This window comes from Hyperolius riggenbachi, chromosome 3 (assembly GCF_040937935.1).
Source record: "Hyperolius riggenbachi isolate aHypRig1 chromosome 3, aHypRig1.pri, whole genome shotgun sequence".
Classification (NCBI taxonomy): domain Eukaryota; kingdom Metazoa; phylum Chordata; class Amphibia; order Anura; family Hyperoliidae; genus Hyperolius; species Hyperolius riggenbachi.
In genome coordinates, this window is record NC_090648.1 from 295,428,125 (window position 1) to 295,446,572 (window position 18,448).

Consider the following 18,448-nt stretch of genomic DNA (forward strand, 5'->3'; position numbering starts at 1 on the left):
ATTGATCACAAGCAATTGTTTTGGGTAGTGAAACTTGCAGGTGCATGCAGCTTAAAGGACAACTGAAGAGAGATTTATATGGAGGCTGCCATACTTAATGCCTCTTAAGCAATACCAGTTGCCTGGCAGCCCTGCTGATCCTCTGCCTCTAATACTTTCAGCCATAGACCCTGAACAACCATGCAGCAGATCAGATGTTTCTGACATTATTGTCAGACCTGACAAGATTAGCTGCATGTTTGTTCCTGGTGTGATTCAGACATTACTATAGCCAAATAGATCAGCAGGACTGCCAGGCAGCTGGTATTCAGGGATGATCTCCGACCTTAATCACGAGGGATTACTCGTGATTCAAATGAGGATTAATTACAGCAGCTGAATGGCAGGGATTGCAAGGGTTAATTACCGATAAATCCGCATCCTCCCCACGCTTCATATAGGTCCATGCGTCCTAATAGTAGCGTTCTAAGCCTCGCTGCCGTCACTTCCTCCTTCCGGCTTGAAGGAGGAAGTGACGGCAGCGAGGCTTGGAACTCTACAATTAGGACGCATGGACCGCGGGGAGGACGCAGATTTATGGGTAAATAACCCTTCCAATCCCCGCTGCTCAGCTGCTGTAATTAATCCTCATTTGAATCACGAGTAATCACTCATGATTACTCGTGATTAAGGTTGCAGATCATCCCTGCTGGTATTGTGTAAACGGAAATAAACATGGCAGCTTCCATATACTTCTCTCTTCAGTTGTCCTTTAAAGGGAACCTAAACTGAGAGGGATATGGATGTTTCCTTTTAAACAATACCAGTTGCTTGTCAGTCCTGCTGATCTCTTTGATTGCAGTAGAGGCTGAATCACACACCTGAAACAAGCATGCAGCTAATCCAGTCTGACTTCAGTCAGAGCACCTGATCTGCATGCTTGTTGAGGGGCTGTGGCTAAAAGTATTAGAGAAACAGGATCAGCAGGAGAGTCAGGCAACTGGTATTTTTTTTAAACGGAAAAATTCATATCCTTCTCAGTTTAGGTTCTCTTTAACAATGCACTTGCCTAAAATTAACCTCTTCCCTTTAAATGGTGTCCACATCTAATCTATCTCCCAATTTATCTTTAACTCTCTCTTCAAAGGCTTCCTGTTTGCCCTTCTCCCTTTCCACAGAACAGAAAGTGTAGCAGCATGTCTGTACAGTAGTCAGCAATTAAAAGTCCACCAAATGGTCATCAACTTCAATTCTGGGTGACAAAAGTTTAACGTTGGCATGTTGTTTTATGGTTGGGTACCAAACCGGGAAGGGTATAACATTAAAGTGTTATGTCACTGTTAAGGGCCCTTTCACACTTGTGCGCTTTACTAGCGCTTTCAGCAAAAGCGCTAGCGGTTCAAAAAGCACTTGTTCAATGTATTGTCTATGGTTCTTTTCTCATCTAAGTGTTTAGCGTTTTGGTGAAACGCAAACGCGTAGCATGCAGCATTTCCTGAGCGATTGGCGTTTCAATGTTAAGTATTAGCTAATCACTGAAAAAACGCTTTCTATACAGTGAAAAATAAAAACGCTGGAGAACGCCAGAAAACCGCTTAGCGCTTGCAGTTGCATTTAGCGATTTTAGGTGTGAATGGGCCCTAAGTGTTATGGGGCAGGAGGTCTGAATCAGCAAGGAAGAATTTGAATAACTTTAGACATGGTAGACAGTGAAGGTTAGGCTTAACAGTGGGCAAAGAAATAGGGGTTGCAGAGGTCTCAACCGCACCAAGGATCTTTAGGCTAGAGGAGCCCCATACGCCCCCCCCCCCTCCCCCTTAACTGCAGTATTATCTCTTTATTGGTCCTGTACTTGTAATGATCACTTCTATAAATGCTTTGAATGATAATAATCATTAAAGAGAATCTGTACTCTAAAATTCTTACAATAAAAAGCATACCATTCTATTCATTATGTTACCTGGGCCCCTCTGTGCTGTTTCTGTCACTCCCTGCTGCAATTCTGGCTTGTAATTGCCAGTTTTAGGCAATGTTTGCAAACAAAAGACATGGCTGCTAACCAGAGTGTGATAGGCTTAGAATAGCTCAGTCTGTGACTCACACAGAGCCTGCAGGGGGCGTGGAGAGGGTGTGTATAGCTTCTATCCTATCGCAAGCAAATCTGCACATTTCAGCCTGAGTGCCTGAGCCAGACCAAGTCGTCAGAGGAAAGAAGATTAGATTATATAACAGAGATAATAGAGCCACTGTGCAACTAGGAAAGTCTGCAGTAAAACACACCACATTAGAACAGGTATAGGAACTTATAGGATAGAAGAAATAAGGCTGAAAATTTTGTTACAGAGTCTCTTTAACAAGCTGTTCCCCATCCCCTTCTTGCACCTCTGACACTGTGTTGTCCTTGGCAGGTTTTAGTGCACCATATCATTTGTTATGTTTTGAGTGCATAGGGGGGGGGGGGGGGGGGCGCCCCCATGTAAAACTCACACTGGGGCCCATAGCTCCTTAGCTACACCACTGAGAGTTAGCTTACATAGATGGGTTGGGGAAGATTTGAAAGTCCCAGAATCCCCAAAACAGGTATTAGCAAAACTCTACTTGCTAATACTTAGCACTCAAAAAACGGGAGATCCAGATATTGGACACCAAACTTATTTATTTGGCTTTTTCAGGTGAATTCTTCACCCCAATGAATTTTACTTTTTAAAGTGAAGTTGTGTTGCATGATCATTTCTAGTTCGTCTGTACAAAGTTGTCCTACACACGAGTAGCTTGCACTTCGAATATATCGAATGTGCCTGTATTGACGAGTTTCCTGTGAGCTGAAGTATAATTTGGGGCATGCTTTATCTGTTTGTTATAGCGTGAAATGTAACCACAAAAATACATATATATCCATGGGTTGACACAGCTGTTCAGGTTCCCCAGAAGCATTAGGATTGTGAATGTAGAACCTAAAAAAAAAGTATAAATACAATTACAGATTAAAGTTTTAATTCCTGGCAAAATTAAAAAAAGTTGCAAAGTGAAATTGAATTGCTATTTTATGGACCTAGAAAGATAATTATTATTAACTCTAAAATGCAAAATACACCATATCGCCAAAAGTATTGGCACATCCCTCCAGATTATTTAGTTCAGGTGTTCCAATCACTTCCATTGCCATCAAGCACCTAGGCATGCAAATTACTACAAACATTTGTGAAAAAATAGGTCGCCCTGTGGCATTATCATGTAGGAGCCACTGGGAACGACAGAACTTAGCCACAAAACGGTAGGCCACAAAAAGTCAAAGAGCAAAGACAGTGCATACTGAGGTGCACATTGCACAGAGGTTGCCAACTTTCTGCAAAGTCAATGGCTACCAGGGCCAGTTCTCTCATGAAGCAAGGTGAGACATTTGCATCAGGTGCAGAAATTACAGGGGCAGCATTCTTGTACAGTGTTTACATTAACAGCATGCAGTCAGAGTAGGATGAGAAGTGAAACTCACAGACTCACAGCCAGCCAGTTTGCTATTGTGTTGAGCTGCAGCTTGTCATGGGAGAACATTAAATGAAGCAGAGCAAATTGTCAGGTGCTGTGCGATCGTTCCAAATCGGGGGGCCATCCCCACAAGTTTGCCTCAGGCAGCAAAAAGTCTAGAACCGGCCCTGATGGCTGCAGATCTCTAAACCTCATGAGGCCTACAGTTTAGCTCAAGAACAGCGCATAAAGAGCCTGATGGAATGAGTTTTCATGACCAAGTGGCTGCTTCCAAGCCTTACATCAACTAGTGAAATGCAAAGCAGGTGCAAATAGTGGGTGAACTTAAATTCTATGGATTAGTAATGGAATGTCATAAAAAAAAATTATCCAAGGTGGGTAAAAAAAATGCATTTTACTTACCTGGAGCTTCTTCCACCCTCCTGCACTCTATCAGGTTCCTCGGAGTCCTTCCAGTCCCCTTCGCTGTCCCCCTCTGAAAAATCATCTAGTCATGGGGGTCGCGTGGGCTACCTCACATGCCAGGTCTCGGCCACGCGATTCCTCGATTGTGCTCCCATTGCTGCGAGCATTCTGCGTATGTGTAATTCCTAAAGACTTAAACAGCACATGCACAGAATGCCCCCAGCCATGGGAGCGCGACTGAGGAGGGATAAGGTCGTGGCCAGGCATGCGCTGTCGGCGATCTTTCAGAGGAGGACAGTGGTACAACTGAGGGGACTAAGAAGACTGCAAGGAACCTGGCGCCAGGTAAGTAAATCTCAACTTTTTCCCCACCTTAGGTCTTCTTTACAGTGCATGTGTATATAAGTATGTATGCATGTATGTAAAGCCAGACGTCCCAATACTTATTCACTAATATAGTTTATTTGTACAGTATTGCCTAGTGTAATGACCCGGAGCCGCTTAGTTACTCTGTTACTTGTATTGATAATTCCCGCTTTTTTATTTACAATGGAACCTTGTGAGTTTTTATTTACTTAGGGCCAGGGCAGAGTCACCCGTTTCACTGCAATGCAAAAATGCATTACAGCCGCATTGCTCTTCATTGCAGCATTGACTCAATTCAACTACAACCCTGCGTTGCGCACCTAACCTTACCTTAAAATCTAAATAATGTCTTATAAAATATAAAAATAGAATTATCTCCTTACCTTCTGGAGAATCTCTAGACCAGGCAACCCACATCTGAACTATGAAGAATGGAGTCCAGCAGAGGATGTAAGAAACCACGGTAACTGCAGTAAATTTCACCGTCTTAATCATGGCTTTTGATAAAATGCTGATACTGCTTACTTGGTATGCTACAGCTCTCTGCAGACTTGAAGTTGGAGAAGTCGGTCTTTTGTGCTGCTTCATATAGACATTGTTTTGTATTGTTCTGCAAATTTTAACTTGACATGTAGTAAGTATAGCAACTGGAATGAAGAAAACGGCTATAAAAATCCAAGTCACGTAGGCTTTTAATCTCCACGGTTCAGTAAACTGAGCCCAGCATTCAAAGATGCCCAGAGCAATCTCTGTCCTGGAGAGAATAAAAGCCTAAGGAATACTAAAAATAAAGGCAACAGACCAACTCGTACACATTGCAGTGTTCCACAGGGCTCTCTTCTTTTGGTATGTGACTATGGGATAGCATATGGCTTGAAACCTATCCACAGTCATTACCACGATCATATACGTAGAGGCAAACATTCCAACCAACTATACAAATACTTAATGATACGACACAGTGCGTCTGGTCCAATAAAGTCATCTGTAATATCCCAAATCAGTTGTGGGAGAACTTGAAAAAAAGCCACAACTAAATCAGCCAAGCTTAAGTGAAGCATAAACACATACATTCGAGACAGCCTCTTCCTCCTGTTCCACAATAGCACAGTCACGGTAACGTTTCCCATTGTGGCTGAAATGAAAATGATCCCAAGGACAGAAACTTCAGCATAAGCCAAATGTATGTCTCTCTCAGGCCAACTGACTGCGGCTCATTGCTTGCGTTTGTGCTTGAGTTACGCAGAGCGCTCGCTGTACAATGGAGTTTTTCGCTAAAATAAAATGTAAGGTTCTTCATCATGAGCAAATGTGCCTTCATTCATGTACTGGATCTTCCAAGCCTGTGCATTGCCATTTGTTTTGAGAAGACTGCACTAATACACTAAACAGCTTTGCTGGAATGAATACATTTAGCAGCCTGCTGTGCTTGAGTGCTCTCACTGCTGTAGATTACCTTCTCTTGTCCATTTCCAGGAATTAACGGTTGATGCCAATTTCATATGGAGAAAGGCAGATATGAAATAAAATAGCTTATAAACGTTAATGCAGTGGATTAATGTGTTACACATTTCTAAGCTATGATATCAATGCAAATTATTTGAACATAAGATTTTTAGTGTTATTTTTTCTGTTACCCCACTGAAAATAGGACCCATCTTGCAGTCATGATGGAAGTGTTCAGCACTAATGGCAAGACTTCCTCCACATATACTGGATTTATTGAACGGAACTGGATTTATTCTAATCCCATTGACTTTCCCATATTGCTTGTAGAAATACCATACTAATTTTGTTTTCTTCCTGATGTGGATTACTCAGCTGGAATGACCAACGTGCCTTCATAAATTCAGTGACAAACTTACTTGGGGGTCTCATCAAAGTCAATGCTCTATGACAATGTTTTCCAATGCAAGTGATTAAGTGCCCTTAAAGGCATTTTTTTCCAGATCTTCTTTAGCTAGCATTATGATTTAGGTGGTATTGCTCACTTATCAATTATCACAGCTGTCAAACTGCTTAAAAGCCCCGTCTACACGGAGAGATGTTGTAGCGATCTGGCGGCTCGATTAGCCGCCGGATCGCCTCTTCCGCGTACCCGCCGCGTCCCCGCGTGCGCCGGATTCGATTCCCCGCTCCTCCCCTCATGAGTAATTTAAGGCAGCAATAATTAATGTGTACATAACAAATGTGATGTAAAGGTGTATTAACTCCTCCTCCTCCTCCAAGTAAAGCAATTGAAAGTTGTACAGTAAAGGTAACAATTTATCAAAGAACAATTATAACTTGAAACATGAACAAATGGCTCCCATCCTAAAAGACATCTAAACATATGCTTACTAGTCTAAACAGCACAATACATCGGTCAAAAACATTACAGTCCCAATTATCCCATACTGTATGTACTGTGTATAAGATAAAACAATACTTCATTAGGATCTGGCATTTTATGCAGCAAGGAACAAAGGCTAAACTTTAGGGGAAGGGAGAAAAGAAGAAGAGAGGAATGAATGAGGTAGAGAATGGAAGGGGCAAAGGGGTGGTGGGGGGTTTGGGAAGGAGAGGGGTGATGGAAGTGGAAAGGACAAGGAAATGATGACAGAGAAAAAAGGATTGAAGGGGATGGGAGAGCAGAAAAGGAAAGGGCAGGGAAGGAAAGGGATGCTGCAGAGGGAACCTAAGAGTGACTGGACAAAAGGCTAAGGGGAAATTGTATGTGTGTGCGTGTGGTGGGGGAGGTATGTAAAAGAGAAGAATGGGGTTTACTTTATGGGTGCATTGGCATACTGGGACATACACTGAATAAAGTCAAGGACTAAAAACACTATATAGGGCACTGGATAGCTTGAATCACCACTGGGGGGTCCTGAAAAGCTGAGAACACATTTCATGAGAGCTGAGGATATGACAAAGCTTGGGACACACAACTCGGGGTGTAGATATACTAGATGTACACTGTTGAGGGCTGTAGAAAGCTGGTAACATTGGGATACTATAATGAAGTATGAAGTACTACATAAAACAGGCAATGCTGCTGAAGCACTGGTATGGGGGACACCCACTGCTGGCTGTGGTCAAGCCCTAGTAATGGAACTAAGGCTTGTCATGTGTCTCTGACTGATCTCTTACATTAATAAAGAAAGTACAGTAAAGATTGAGTCCTAAGTATACAGAGAAGACATGAAATGAGACAGCCTTCAAGAAGAGCAATACTGGAATGTTTTTTTATCATTATCTAATGGTGCTATGATTTCATACATCATAATCAGATGATACAAAATTGTGCAGAATCATCAACTCTCAGGAAGATGGGGACATATTGCAACAGGATCTGGATAGGATGGCTATATGGGCACATACATGGCAGATGAAATTCAATGTTGACAAATGTAAGGTCATGCATTTTGGACGTACTAATGGTCTAGCACCATACAAAATAAATGGGATACAGTTGGGGACATCAAACTTGGAGAAGGACTTAGGAGTACTCATTGACAACAAGTTAAATAATCGTACTCAATGCCAAGCAGCTGCAGCTAAAGCTAACAAAATTTTGGGATGCATTAAAAGGGAAATAAAAACTCGAGATGCTAGCATAATATTGCCCCTGTTTAACTCTCTAGTAAGGCCACATCTGGAATATGGAATTCAGTTCTGGGCACCACATTACAAAAAAGATATTGCAGTTTTAGAGCAGGTGCAGAGACGAGCAACAAAATTGATGCGTGGGATGGAAGGTCTCACTTATCGAGAAAGGTTAGATAAACTGGGTTTATTTAGTCTAGAGAAAAGACGCCTTAGAGGGGATCAAATTAACATGTATAAATACATCAGAGGGCAATATAATACCTTGGCGGATGAGCTTTTTGTCCCTAGGCCTTCTCAAAGGACTAGAGGACATGATCTGCGCATGGAGGAAAAACGTTTTAGCCATTTATTTAGGAAAGGGTTCTTTACAGTAAGAGTGATTAAGATGTGGAATGCATTGCCACAGGAAGTCGTTATGGCAAACTCTATACCTGCATTTAAAGGGGGCTTAGATGCTTTCCTTGAGTTGAAAGACATCCATGGCTACAATTACTAGGTAATGCCTAATGATGTTGATCCAGGGATTTTATCTGATTGCCATCTGGAGTCGGGAAGGAATTTTTCCCTTTAGGGGCTAATTGGACCATGCCTTGTAAGGGTTTTTTCGCCTTCCTCTGGATCAACAGGGATATGTGAGGGAGCAGGCTGGTGTTGTACTTTATACTGGTTGAACTCGATGGACGTATGTCTTTTTTCAACCAAAATAACTATGTAACTATGTAATCCTGTAAAATAAGCACCTGCGATATATATATGATGATTCATGTAAATGTGATGAATGATGTATGAGGACAAGTATGATAAGTTAAGGTTCATGTAACAATAAACTAAACATCACAAATCAAAAAGTCAGTCATTTTAAATGCTCTATTTTTTAGTGCCATGGTAATCTATTTTCAGGACAGGCAGCTGTAAGCTTCGGCTGGCATTTCAGCAGACTTCCTTTCCCAATTGTAAAAATATACTGTATATTAGTACTTACTGTAACTGTTGCATCACAGCGATTGCCTTTATGTTCTTTACCATCAAATACAAAACATCCATCTGCCTTCCAAGAAATCATTATCTTCTCTGCTGCACTCCACATCTCAGAAAATTATGTTAAGTACATGTTGCCCTTATTCAAGTGTATGTTCCAGAGATGTTTACCCACTGAGAATTCAAACCAACAATTTGCTGCAAATAAATTAAGTGCAAAGGCCACGCATAAAATTCTAGATAAAGCTACTAGAAGATGTACTTGAGCTTCTACAAGGCAACAGAAATGTGAGGGAAGAAACAGTTTTCTTCAATGTGCCATTCTCATTGTATAGTTTAATGGTAAGTAAAGGATATAGCACAGAACTAATGTTGTTACGCTGCTTCCACAAATGTGCAGGATATCAGTAATATTCTATATTTGTTTAGAACAGGGAAATTATAAGTGTCAACAATAGCAACCTTGGTTTTAGAGTGAATACACACATCCAGATTTGATTGGCAAATAATTGGCCAGTTGTACCACTTAAATGTAATATGAGGGCAAACAGATTTTGAACACTACGAATAGACTGTGTAGGTAAGCTCTCATACTACGGTACATGGATATAGTAAAATTGGCCTATCATTGGTCAGCTAAAATTGGATGCGTGCATACACCGTTTACATTCGTACACACACCAGATTAAGCTTGGCCGAGGCGGACAGAAAAGACACTTTAAAATGTAACCCGTTAAATTGAAAATAGGAATATGTGACTGAGGGAGGTACTATAAACTATTTTTTTCCTGGCATAGTATAGCTGACCCTGCTACTTTAAAGGGAATTGAACCTGCATTGTTTACAGTCCAGAACTAACCAGAGGTGTTAAAGTATACCCAAGGTTACATGATGAGATAAGCATGTGAGTGTACAGTGCCAAACATATTAGTGAAGGATAGCAGAAGGAAAAAAACACAAAGAGGTCCGGGAGCCCAATCTGGTGTAATATGGTTAGTAGATCAGGATGTGGCTATTAAATAGCATAAATTATACTCACAAACATGGGTTGCAGTAAAGGCAACCACTTGTGTCCGCAGGTGGGGAAGCACCGTCCCCACTCGGCCTTTCGGTTCTTCGAAGGTCGCTGCTCCAAAAAGTGATTTATTGGTCGACTAAAATCGGCCTAATCTCCCCTACTATCGAGAGGGGTGTAGACGATTTTGGTACATATAGGAGGCGCCTGGGAAGTAGCTATGAATGTCCGTAAGTCTGGGTGCCAATAGACTATTGGCGCCCGGACTTACGGACATTCGTAGCTACAGGCACTGCTATTGACCTGATGAAGCGGCTGTGACCGTGAAACACGTCATCTAGTCTAGTGCACCATTAAAATAATTCCTTTTTACATTCAAACTCCCTTTTGTCTTTATCTTCAAAAGGGACACCTACAAGGTAGGACAACCTATTTTTCTAATAGCTGGATACTACCGTATAGAGTACTTTTAATACATATCTGTTTATCCTTTCCCGGGCGCCTCCTATATGTACCCAAATAAACATATTAGTGACCAGGCTGTGTTTCTTTTACTGACTGAAAGGCTCAACCTTCCGTCATACAAGTGACAGGTTTTGTCTTGTCATACCCTTGTCAATTACAGCGTAACTCACTAATTAGGAATCACAGCCATAAAACTATTTCCTTGCAGAGAATAGCTTCTGAGAGCATGGGATAGAAAAAAAGGTCAGTAGTTCATGTATTTTAGCTCTGGGACACTTAATAGACTGCCATTGAGCGGAGACAATAAAACATTCAATCTACTTTGTAAATGTATAAACAGTTAACTCTTGCGCCTCAGCCAATAATTTAGCCAGAATCTCCTTAATAGAAATATGTAAAATAGCAGAATATTACCACAATGGATATAAAATAAAATAAAATTTATTGTTGTTATTACCAATAAAATAGTCAGAGGATCTCAAACATATGGCAAACTGTCAGACCAGCAAATGACCAAGTGCCCCTAGTCCTAACTACAAGACGGCCATCCTGAACAAACTTGCTGGCAACCTGCTATTACACCTATATCTGCAGACCTCTCCTCTATTGAAATACCTTGAAAGCAAAACTATATATAAGCTTTTAAAATTCCACACGGACACAATAGTCTTCTCATTAAACAATGAACAGTGTCTCCATTAAATTTGGATATTAATAATAAGATGAATCTCCTGTTTCAGCAGCAGAATGGTGTCCAATGGCGTTGTTTTGCTCAAAATGAATATATATGTGTCCTTGTTTCCAAGTCACCATGCGTATTTCAACTATATGCACCAAAGCGTCAAAAAATATATTGCCGCATGCGATCTTGATACTCACGCCTGTGGTCTGCGTGAGTTAAAATCCTTCCCAGCGAGATACGTGTACGGGAGAGGAGGAGGGGCACTTGGTCATTTGCTGGTCTGACAGTTTGCCATATGTTTGAGATCCTCTGACTATTTTATTGGTAATAACAACAATACATTTTATTTTATTTTATATCCATTGTGGTAATATTCTGCTATTTTACATATTTCTATTAAGGAGATTCTGGCTAAATTATTGGCTGAGGCGCAAGAGTTAACTGTTTATATGTTGTTCAAATTTATGGGCCAAGGAACACTGACCCATTTCTCTTAGCAGCCCAATTTATAGTAACCTTTGATATTTCCAATACAGCGCTGCAATCTACAACTTACTTTGTAAATGTATAAACATTAAATAAAACTGGGGGATGTCTAAAAAAAAGTAATTTAAGGAGGAGAATAGATACAATTGTTTATCTCATCCTTTTATTTAACTCAGGAGGTTGCACAACAGGCCATTTTAATGTGTCCTTCAATCTGGTTCACTCAGCTGCCTTAAAACTTTTCAGCTCTTTGTTATCAGGAGTGCTTGCTCATCCGCATAAAGTTAATTTGCCTCTGTATACTCGGTGGCCCCTTTCACACTTAATGCTTTCCAGTGCGGTGCGACCATAAAGTGAGGCATACTTTCCGGTGAACAGTGCTGCCACGTTCCTGTCGGTAAGCCCTTGTCAAGGAGCTTTGGGGGATCCCAGAACTGGAACGTGAGGTGAAGGGGGACAGGGGAAGCCTCTGGATTATACAGATACTTTCCTACTGAAGTATGTATTTGGGCCACTTTTTTCCTTACAAGTACACTTTAAACCAGGGCTGTGGAGTTGATACAAAAATAATCCGACTCCTCATTTTATGAAACAACCGACTCCGACTCCAGGTACCCAAAATTGCTCCAACTCTTTGACTCCTTAGTCTAATACTTACCAGGGCTGTAGAGTTAGTACAAAAATAATCTGACTCCCACTCCTCAGTGTATGAAACTACTGACTCTGACTCCAGGTACCTAAAAATTGCTCAGACTCCACAACCCTGCTTTAAACTACCCCTGAATCAGGGAAAAATAGAATCAAGCCTATTGAGGGCTAGATTACCTCATCCTGAAAAACTTGATGTCTGCTTGTTGTCCTTAGGGTTCCTTCTGTCCCTGTTCCTCTTGTTCTTCGACCAGATCCTTCAAGCTAATAGTAACTGAAACAAACAAACAAACAGATCCTAAGGAGAGGGAAGGCTCTGGGTCCTGGGAACCTTTTCTGTTCCTCTCAGGGCTGGTTCACACTTGCTGCTTTGGCAGCGCTTTGCTGATTGCTGGCGATCAGCAAACGCTGCTGCTAATGTATTCCTATGGATACTTTATCACTGCAGCATTTGTGATTGCAATCAATCGCAAAAGGGCTGCATGCAGTGCTTTGATGATGATTGCGCTGTGATTATCGTTCTACTGAACGGAATATACAAGCGTAAATTGCAGTAAATCGCAAGATTTTGGCCGCCAAATCGCAATTAAGTCTTCAATGTGAAGAAACTCCCACAGTCCCCTCGTTCCAGCAATGTCACCTCAGTTTGAATCCCCCGCCGCTGGGCGAAGATGTTCCTAAAGAAGGACGGCTCTACCCTGCGCATGCGTGAGCGCACAAGAGAGGTCGCTATCGCAGGCGCAATACGGAGCTGCCTGTCTTTAAGAGCACTCAGGCTCCTGCGGTAGCAGAGAGTAGTATTTGACTGATCGGACGGATACTGCTACCGGGAGTGACAGCGCTGGAATGAGGGGACCGGTGAGAGGAGCGGAAAGGCTCTATAGGACCCAGAGCCTTCCCTCTCCTTAGGTATCTGTTTGGAGGCATTTTCGGTTCACATAAGCTTTCAGTCAAGGAGCCTCTCTGAAATTTCGACCAGCGGTGACGTGTAATTCAGAATTGCGCTTGCGTGAGTGCCGAATGTTATGTGCATAGCAAAAAGAAGCACTTGCCTGTGAACTGCAGATATGTGGTTCGAAAATGGTGCATGTGCACTTCAGTCACTCATCGCTGCTCGGTGGACCTTCCATAAAGCTGAGGACAGAAGAGGGCCAGGAATGGGGAATTGGCCGTCCCTGACGACAACCAACGGCATCAGGCTTCTCAGGATGAAATAATCTAGCCCTCCATGGACTAATTCAGCCATTTTTCCCCTTATTCAGGGGTGCTTTAAAGTCCATACATGTGTCTACCAATTATGGACACAGACACTGGCCATGAACTGTTTTGGGATAACCACCCATCATCAAGCCATAAATTGGGCACTCCTGGGCGTCCCTCTCTGGTTACTTAATATTGGGGGCCCTTCTGGCTACCTAGACTGGAGGACACTTCTGGGTACTTGTACTGGGGCTCCCTCTGGCTACCAACAACTTGGGGCTACCTATTACCGAGGACCGCCTGTGACTACCGTATCACAACAGTCCGGGGTGCAAGTGCGATGGGGTCCGTCCCTGTGTCAGTGCTTTTTAGCACTGCGCATGTGCAGGGACAAGACACAGAGACACCTCAGAGAGCCAGAGGAGGACGGGGCCAGGAGGGACGGGCGTGTGTGCATCACGCACGGCGGGTGTGCGCGCTGCGTGCACGTGCGCGACAGGTGCGCAGTGTAACGTTTGCGGAATCGTTTTCGTGGTCAGCGCACCAGATGCGCACTGACACAGCGAAAACCTTCCACAAGCGTATAATTGGGTGAACCCAGGCTAGGTGCAATGCACCAGCAGAGGGCAATTCCCACCGGCAGATGGCGCTGTGGAGTGCAGACGAGTACAATCGCTGCACGGCCACAGATGCCAGATGGGGATTGTACAGATCAAGACAATGCGGGGCTGAACAGCCCATAAAGAGAAAGAGCACAGGGACAGGACGAATGTGTGTTCACCAATCTAGTCGCGACCCTGCAACGGTGAACACACATCAGCAGAAACAAAAGTAGGAACGCGATCGCGAGAAAGGCGATCGCCAGAAGTGACACAAGACAGACTAGAACAGAACACAAGAGGAGCAAAGGCACAGCAAATAATACAATGAGAATGATAAAGAAAATAAACGCTAACTAAACGCCGCACTCATTCGCAACAGCGAACGCGTTTATAGCGCGGTCTCTGCGTGTTAAGCACAACAGAGACAAGCACGCCTAACTAACCACCGACAGACAAACACGAAACAAAGAACGTGAACGCTTGCTTAACGGTTACCTCACCGAGCCTACAGCTAGCGCCCGTATCAGACAAGACAGACAAACGAGAAACAGGAACTAGGCAGAAAGGATCCACCGCTCTTCCGCCAGAGCAAATATGATCCAAGCAGGAACAAAGATCAGTAAGATCCACAGCCGCTAACGCTAGCGGCTAGTGCGATCTAAACAAGACAGATCAGATGAGGTAGCCGGAAGCAACCACAGCTCCAGCTTACACTCCAGAAACTAGATCAGAAGGATCCACAGCCACTACCAGAGGCTATTGCGATCCAGACAAGACAGATCAGAAGGGGCTACCAGTAACTACCGCAGCGCCGGTTAGCACCCCAGACAAACAGAACGATTTCCTGTCGACCACCGCTGGGACAGGACAATCGCAACAGACAAACAAACAGATATGCAATCCTAACTGCACTAGGGAAACTGCCTAGTGCAGTCCTAAGAATTACTCTAAGATAACTTTAACAAGAAGTAGCATGGCTGACACTCTAGGAGTGTTTACTACAAACCCTGAAGGAATGACCAGCCAAGGACTCTGGAAAACATAGCTCTTTATACTGTCAGTCATCAAAGGAGGCAGGTAGGGGATTTGCATAACGAATGTATGCAAATTCCTTAGCAGCAGAACAGACCAGAAACTTGCAATGGAAAGATAGGTCTCTCTTCCAGAGACCTGCAGCCCACAGACTAGAGGAATGGTCAAACAGCTGTCTGCCAGTGCAGCCAGCTGAGCGGATCATCACACGCAGTGGGCGCATTAGGGACAGACTTAGCCCGTCACTAGTTGGTATATAATAGAGAAGTGGTGAAAGCTATAATAGTAACGCTGACAGATGAGCGTTATGAGCGCTTGTGCAGAGCGATTGTTTTTACACTTCCAGACGTCAATCAGGAAGTGAACGCTTTAACCTGGAAATTAATAAATACAATGTATTTATTCATCAAACCGCTCGGGAAATCGCAATACACAGCGCTTTTTTAAGCGCTTTGCGATTTCCCTATACCTTCCATTGAGCCAAAACGCTCAGAAAATGGTACATGAAGTGAATTTGCGATTTAAAAAATCCAAATGCTCAAATGTGAACACTCTCATAGAAAATAATTGCACAAGCACTTTTAGAGTGATTTGCAAAATCCCCAGCACTTAAAAAAAAGCGTGTATCAAAAAAGGGCGCCTGGAAAAAAGGGCACGGGGTATAGCCGAAATTTTAAGTTTTAATGCAAAACCATATTTTTCTTTTAAGGGGTTGTAAACAAAAATTTAGTGCTAAATAGGTTAAATAAACAGAAATTAAATGGCAAAATACCGTCTATAACAACAAACGAATTCTGAAAAGAAACGTCAAATACCGTCTATAAGAAAAACGATATTTACACTTGTATTAAGCATAGCAATGCAATGGTAGGTTTTGCAGATATTTTACTGTAATTATACCAAACTGTAGGCTCACACAGATCTCTCCCTATCCCTTACCCCTAGACCCCTCTTTGTTTAAATATATATAATTTAATAAATTGTATATATTACATATATTGTGCTGTAACTATACCTAACCTTACTCTCACACAGAGCCCTCCCTGTACCTATCCCTAACCCCTAGACCCCCCTTGGTGGTGCCTAACCCTAAACCCCCCCTGGTGGTGCCTAACCCTAAGACCCCCCTGGTGGTGCCTAACCCTAAGACACCCCTGGTGGTGCCTAACCCTAAGAACTCCCCGGTTGGTGCCTATCCCTAAGACCCCCCTGGTGGTGCCTAACCCTGAGACCCCCCTGGTGGTGCCTAACCCTAAGACCCCTCTGGTGATGCCTAACCCTAAGACCCCCCTGGTGGTGCCTAACCCTAAGACCCCCCTGGTGGTGCTTAACCCTAACCACCCCCTGATTGCGTATATTATACTGTAACTATACCTAACCCTCCCTGTACCTATCCCTAACCACTAGCCCCCCCTGGTAATGCCTAAACCTAACCATCCCCTAAACACATATAAACAATAATATATTTAATCCTTAACCACTTCCCGACCGCCTAACGCACTGAGGCGTGTTGGTCACTTGGCCAAACCCTCAGATCCCCCTCAGACCCCCTTCCGATCACCTCCCCAGTGCATTGATTGCATCTATTTTCCCCTCTAACCACCCCCTGAGACACCCATCAATCACCTCCTGTCACCCCCCTAGCACTCCTATCCATCAGATCAGGCCCAATACAACCTGTCATCTAAAAGGCCACCCTGCTTATGACCGGTTCCACAAAATTCGCCCCCTCATAGACCACCTGTCATCAAAATTTGCAGATGCTTATACCCCTGAACAGTCATTTTGAGACATTTGGTTTCCAGACTACTCACGGTTTTGGGCCCGTAAAATGCCAGGGCGGTATAGGAACCCCACAAAGTGACCCCATTTTAGAAAAAAGACACCCCAATGTATTCTGTTAGGTGTATGACGAGTTCATAGAAGATTTTATTTTTTGTCAAAAGTTAGCGGAAATTGATTTTTATAGTTTTTTTTTCACAAAGTGTCATTTTTTACTAACTTGTGACAAAAAAATAAAAACTTCTATGAACTCACCATACTCCTAACGGAATACCTCGGGGTGTCTTCTTTCCAAAATGGGGTCATTAGTGGGGTTCCTTTACTGCCCTGGCATTTTAGGGGCCCTAAACCGTGAGGAGTAGTCTCGAAACAAAAATGACCTGTGAAATCCTAAAGGTACTCATTGGACTTTGGGCCCCTTAGCGCAGTTAGGGTGCAAAAAAGTGCCACACATGTGGTATCGCCGTACTCGGGAGAAGTAGTATAATGTGTTTTGGGGTGTATTTTTACACATACCCATGCTGGGTGGGAGAAATACCTCTGTAAATGACAATCTTTTGATTTTTTTACACACAATTGTCCATTTACAGAGATATTTCTCCCACCCAGCATTGGTATGTGTAAAAATACACCCCAAAACACATTGTACTACTTCTCCCGAGTACGGCGATACCACATGTGTGGCACTTTTTTGCACCCTAACTGCGCTAAGGGACCCAAAGTCCAATGAGTACCTTTAGGATTTCACAGGTCATTTTTGTTTCAAGACTACTCCTCACTCCAGGGCAGTATAGGAACCCCACTAATGACCCCATTTTAGAAAGAAGACACCCCAAGGTATTCCGTTAGTAGTACAGTGAGTTCATAGAAGATTTTATTTTTTGTCACAAGTTAGCGGAAATTTTTATTGGTTTTTTTCACAAAGTGTCATTTTCCGCTAACTTGTGTGGGAGCTCCTGATGAGTCCAAGTGACGAAACTAGTCGGGCGGCGCTGTAGGAGCCGGTCAGACGCTGGATCACCTCGAGGATTGTTTTATATGCGCATTTTAACTGGATGTTTGTAAGTGCACTTGCTCTTTTTAATATATTTTATTAAATGGAATTACGCTATGGTACACCTGTTTGAGCCCTAGATCATTTCTTTGCTGACACAAGAGAAAGTCATCACAACAAGCTAGAGCTGCTGGTCTGTGAAGGGTCGGCCATATTATCTGGTGAGAGGCTTGAGTGCATAGCTGGTGGAGGCACTTTAGGGTGACCCGTGAGTGGAGTGGGAGCACTGGTGGTGCTGGATAGTGTATGCTCTGTAAACGGTATCACACTATTGCTGTGTCTCTCTTTCATATGACATGTATACACACATCTGAGGAGTCCTATATCAGTGGAGGAGTTCGTGTGCTGGCATGGTCCAAAAACGTGATTGCTAATCGTTAGTGGTTGGCCTATTGTTCCGGTGAGAATATATCATTACTGCTATGAACTGTATATGAAGAATTATTGGTTGGACTATTAACTGGATACCTGTGGATCACACCTATTGAGGGTGTTGTGGACTTTTTAAATGTGGAATCTTGTGTATTAATATGTAGGTTGTTGAGCGCTGTTTCCATAGAATAGGTATTTACGCATTATACATATGAAAACAAATTTTTAAATGATCAAAGAAGTGTAAACAAAAATTTAGTAGTTATACTTTTGTAAGCGAAATTTTTAAACGAAAAATAAGTAAAAAC

General features: G+C 42.8%; 1 long non-coding RNA gene and 1 pseudogene across 2 annotated transcripts in view; both read right to left on the reverse strand.

The window, feature by feature from the left end:
* Positions 1–18,448, reverse strand: part of LOC137563707 (uncharacterized) — a 77,863-nt gene that overhangs the window by 7,704 nt on the left and 51,711 nt on the right. Inside the window, exon 3 of one of the 2 annotated variants that reach the window (XR_011030411.1) lies at positions 12,276–12,372. The exons of the other annotated variant lie outside the window; for it this stretch is intronic. This is a non-coding gene — a long non-coding RNA (uncharacterized lncRNA). The remainder of the gene's footprint in view (positions 1–12,275; positions 12,373–18,448) is intronic. 2 annotated transcript variants of the gene reach the window in all.
* On the reverse strand, positions 2,737–5,366 carry LOC137560760 (isotocin receptor-like; annotated as a pseudogene).